Source organism: Argiope bruennichi, chromosome 10 (assembly GCF_947563725.1).
Source record: "Argiope bruennichi chromosome 10, qqArgBrue1.1, whole genome shotgun sequence".
Taxonomy (NCBI): domain Eukaryota; kingdom Metazoa; phylum Arthropoda; class Arachnida; order Araneae; family Araneidae; genus Argiope; species Argiope bruennichi.
In genome coordinates this window covers 32,908,933-32,914,932 of record NC_079160.1, presented here as the reverse complement: position 1 = coordinate 32,914,932, position 6,000 = coordinate 32,908,933, and positions in this window count along the sequence as shown.

The following is a 6,000-nucleotide window of genomic DNA, read 5'->3' as shown; positions in this document are numbered from 1 at the left end:
TACGTCTGATACCTAAGTTCTTTATCCATTTCAAAATTATGCCCGGAAAAGCGAAAACACATTTAATTCAGGCAGATTTGGCATGCACCAGCAGACTTAATCAAAATCAATTAATCATCAATATTTAATCAAAATCAAATTTTGTATTTTGGTCCCTGCAACGCCAAAGCCGTTAAATTACAATTTTGCCTCAATATGACAATGAAATTAGCTGGAAAACTATAGTTTTTTTTTTTTATTTATTTAAAATTTGTTTGCTACATAATTTCTTTTCCCAATTCAAAGATTTAGTAAGAATGCAAAGACACTTTTTTTTTAATTACAGCCAATCACCTTGTTACCAATGAACTAAACCGTATAAATAGTGATTGTTGTGACTGACTCTTATGTTCATTAACTCTCCAGCTTTTGCAAAGAGGACAACGGCCAATCAAAATTCAAAAAATTCTCAAACTGTTGATAAAAGGCTAGAAATATTTTCTTTTTTGAATTTATATTTTGTTAAAATCATCCCTATCAATAACGAATTTTATTCTAATATTATTGAGTTCGACACATTCTATATGTGGTACTGAACCGAGGCTATTTCCCCACGTATGTATGCATTGCTAGGGTTATTCCACCACGTTCCGGTATGGTGGTTAGATCTCGCCACCTTGGTGGGTAATTAAATAGGTGCAGGATCTGGCTTCTCCCATCGATGACGGAACGTACTTCCTTCGGGAAGGGTTGTACCGTGGCCGGAGATGGCCCTTAGGTCTCAACCACAGTTCTGTTGCTGTTGCGGCGGTCCGGTCATTCAGTATTCTTTATCTGTGTGCCTTCGGGCGGGTCGGAGAGTCAGTGATATGACTTCCCCTTATAGTATACATCTACTATCTTGCATCCTTACGAATCTGTAGAAATATTCAGGAACTTTTCCATGCCCTGATCTAATTTGCACTTGCATCAGATGAAATATTATTTTTATAATTTTTAGTTTCGATATGAATTCATATATTATGTGCCCTTTTCACGACATAATGCAAAAATACTAGCGGTGCAAATAAACATTGTAGAGCGTTGTGCAGCCTTATATTAACACTAATAAAGTATCAATCACTAAAAATTGATTGACTGCTTACCGTATTATTAATAATAGTAAGGAATCATCTTTAAAAACTAATTAAATTTGTGAGAAATGTACAGAATTAGAACACCAAATGCAGATATTTCTCTTTGTAGCTTGAAAATATATTCGTAATCAGCAACTAAAACGTATAAAAATAAATCTTCCAGAAGCGTTAGATAAATGAATCTGCCTGGTGATGAAAAATATTCATTAGAAGCAAAAAAAAACACAAAAATATATTTATCGGGAAAAAGATTAATGAGAACGAAAAGTAATATCTATCGCCGGAATGAGCTGATGATTAATGTTTTCTTCATTGAAGCTGCAAATATCTTTTCAAAGAAAAACTTTTTTTAAAAAATATTGTTTCCTTTCTTTTATTAATTAATTTTTTAAAAGACATACCCAAAACGTTCCTAGAAATACACTGAAATTAAAATTGAGATTTCTGAAAACTTTTTTTTGGAGCAGAAAATACTTTCAAAAGAATCGAAATGGAAGAGAAAATCGTAAAAAAACGATGGCATTGATAGAAATAAATTAAATGAAAAGGAATATTTTAATCAAACCTATATATATTACCAGGATCAAAAATTACCAGGATTTCCGATTGCAAAGCACTGATGTCAAAATTTTTTTACGATCCCCAAAACCTATTCTAAGCTAGTTTTCGTGAAATTTTTTCAGATTTTGTGGAGAAATTTCTTTTTATGTATCATTAAACTCTAAAGGGTGACATTTTCAACCGTCGAAATAAAAAAAAAGACACACAGCATCATACTTCGCGAATGTGGAGTTGAATTGTTGATTTTTTATCAGAATATCTAAAATAATAAAGACATTACAAGAATGCACATTTTTCACTTTTGTAAAATACTAAGATATTTCACCAAATCATTTATGATGTAGCAACTAGCTCAATAACTGTTCCCCAAAACATTAAAAGATGTGAAGCAAAAAAATTTTTATGAGGGGGAAGGGGGCAAAACGTTTGACGTTAAATAAAAATATAAATTCTAAAAACTATTTTCACTCCCCCAGACTACATTTTTGATAATAAGATAGCATTTATTGTTTATTAAAATTTTAAAACGTTGTTGTTGATTTGTTGGCATCAGAAAGTCTATTTGCATAAAATTATTAGCAAAGAATACTGTTAAATGCGTAGTGTTTTAAAAACTCATTTAGAATTTAGTATGCTGGCTAATTTGAAGTAAGTACAAAATAAATGGATGATAAACTCTTAATAATAATATATAAATTGATTATTAGTAATAATTGCATTTAGTATCAATAAATCCACAGAAATCCATTTTTAAAATCTATCCAATAGTTTTACCAGTTATTTTTTTATAATTTAAAGCCAAACAATTGATGAAAATAATAGCTTCCAAAGACTATATACATAACAGACTTCATTTTAAAAGATTCATTCTTTATTTGTAGATATATTTCGAAATATCATAATGGTACGGCTGGCGTCCTTGCATAAGGGTAGCGCATCTTCCCGTGATCTGGACGTCCCGGGTTCGAATCCCGGTTCGGGCATGGTTGTTCTATCTGTGAGGTGCGTGAATGTGCTCCTCTGTAAAAAGGGGTTGTGCAAGCGAATGTGTGAGTTTCATCTTCATATGAGCTAGAAGTCAGACTTCTGCCCTCCGGTGCTCAGGAGTCTTTACCCTCAGAAGCTAATGCACCCGCTTTCCGTGGTAACGCGGATACATCATCATAATGATATACATTTTATCTTAACAGACTCATTTATATTTCTACAACTATGAAAACTGACACTAATTTACATATATTTCAAACTAAAAGACTTATCCCTTCTTTCACATGCAACTTTAACCCTTTAAAGGGCCATTTTTTTCTAGTCATATTATGTTAAAATATATTTAGGCTTGAAATTAGAATAAGAAAAGGGATTCATTTAGCTTATTAGAGAAATTTAATTTGATTTACTAATTAATTTGGTTAATTAATAATTAAGTGACAAACCAGGACACATCATTTTGTGTGAGATAAAGAAATGAAGCATCTAAGTTTCTGTGTTTCTAAAAAAATGTGTCAGAACTTATGCCAACCTACATAATTTCATACAAAGATTGATCAATTTGGTGGGAAGCATACTTCCCATGGCCTTAGAAAAGGTTAAAATGTCACACTTATTTACATATATATATCGAACTAGAAGATTCATTCTTTGGTTTATACACAACTATGAAAGATTCGAGCTTATTTACAAATAATTAACAGTGAGAGATTCATCCCTTTACTTACACATGATACTGAAAAATCACAGCATTTACATAATACCTTTTGGTTACACATAAACAGATTCCTCCTTTTGTACATACACAATTTTAAAACTATATTTATTTGTGTGAAATCAGTAACGAAAAGCTCACACTCATTTAAATAAATCGCATTATGTGATTCACCCTTTTATTTGTACAGATCTTTTGAAAAGTCCATTTAATCACATATACCTCATACTAATGCACCTACTGTTTAGCTTTCGCACAACCGTAAAATGATCACCCTCATTTATATTCACTTACCATTAGCAGATTCATTCTTTTCTTTATACACAACTATAGAAAACTCGCATTCATTTACATAGACTGTACACTAGTGTGGTGAATAGCATATAAGCCAGTTAACAACTACGCTACACGGGCAATTGCTTTTGCATAATGGTTATGTTACTGGATTGCTAACTACAAGGTTCTAGGTTCTATCCTCGCTCATAACTACCGCTAAATTGGTGACCTCGGACGATGAACCTTCAACCTTCACACAGCTGTTGTGGCGCCATCTACCGGCAACCAAAGTCGTCAGAATCCCTTGGCGCATCAGCAACCACAAACGCTCGCTATACCGCTTGGCGCTAATCAACTGGGTACAGGCCCATTAGACAATAGCTATAAATACATCACTACTCAACAGCCATATCGTTCGTCTCACCTCCGACTCACTGGAGGGAGAGTCTGTGGTGAATAGCATATAAGCCAATTAACAACTCTTCTACCCGAACAGTTGTTTTGGCATAATGGTTTAGTTACTGGACTGCGAACCACAAGGTCCCAGGTTCTATCCTCGCGCATCACATACCGCTAAACTAGAAACCAGGTTTCTCAAATTATCGATCGTGAAAAAATTTTTGTGGATTATTCCAAAATGTCATACTAAATTTTGTAAAAAACTGATGTGACTTAAAATCTTCATCAAGTTATGCATTAGACATATTTTTTCTATAAAATTATATTCAATAGTCTTTGCTAATGTTTTGGCCCATAAAACGTTTTTCAGATGGAACAAACGCTGATCATCTCTGAAAAAATTCCATACCCGAAAAAGATTGAGTAAGTCGCTATAGATTCAGTTTCTAAAAAGGAGATAGACACACCCGAATGTTTGAGAAATCTTGCACTAGAATATTAATCCTTTTGTTTGTACAAACTTGTTGATGGATACAGTCTATCAACAGGTTATAGATACAACTATTACATATATATCACATTAAAGATCTATTCTTTTGCAAACACGCACCTATCGATTTACATGTATTTCACTGGGAAACATTTATTCTTTTGTTTACATTATAGAAAATCTCATTTATATATATTTTACACAAACTGATACATTTGATTGATTTGCACTGACAGATTCATCCTATTATTTATCCAAACTCTAGGAAATCCATTTATATAGATTTCGTACTAACAAATTCGTCCTAATATTTAAACATATCTATGTGTAGTGAAGAGCTTATAAGACAGTTAACAGCTACGCTACCCGAGCAATTGCTTTTGTATCGTGGTCATGTTACTGGACTGCGAACCACAAGGTCCCAGGTTTTATTCTCGCTCATCCCAACTCGCCACATTGATGACCTCGGACGATGAAACTTCAACCTTCGTACAGCTGTTGTGGCACCATCTGCCCACAGCAAACCAAGTCGTCAGATTCACTTGACGCAGCTACAGCAGCAGCAACCACTCACCCACACACGCTCGCCATAACGCTTGGCGCTACTCAAATGGGTACAGGCGCATTAGAATCAACAGCTAATACATCACCACTCAACAGCCATATCGTTCATCTCACCTCCGACTCACTGGAGGGAGAGTCTGTGGTGCAAAGCTTATAAACCAGTTAACAACTACGCTGCACGGGAAATGGCTTTTATATCATGGTCATGTTAATGGACTGCGAACCACAAGGTCGCAGGTTCTATCCTCGCTCAATCCAATTCGCCACATATCTATGGAAAATGCAATTACATAGATTTTGCATTAACAGATTCACCCTATTATTTACACATTTACATAGACTTCACAAAGCTATAATTAGTTAATTAGTTACTGCAAGACAAAATATTTATTTCTTAAAATGAAATTGAAATGGATCATCTTACAAAGTATTCTTCTCAAAGCACCTTGCTACCTTATTATGATGATACAAAGCATTAATTTTATATAAGGAAGTTCCATCGATCTTTTAGCTCACGATTACTCACGGAAAAGCCCGAACGGTTACTGGATTGTTAGCCGCCCTGACAGGTGAAAAAAAATCCAGTGTGTCACCAAACATAAGATACATCAAAACATCACCATTACTTCATACCTCAATCATTATTTTTATTATAATAGATCGAAATGGAATCGTAAAATATCGAGAGGATAATTTATTAAAATAAAAAATAGGAAAGTATAAGTTTCATATTAATTTTATTTACTAAAAATAAGAAATAAATAAACTCACTACGAAAAGAGATTATAACGGAGAATGCAAAACTTTTTTGTGTCATTATTTATTTGAGACATTTTGCTTTGCTACAGAAATCTATCCGATTTTATTTCCAAGTGTTTGTCACCTTTATTAAA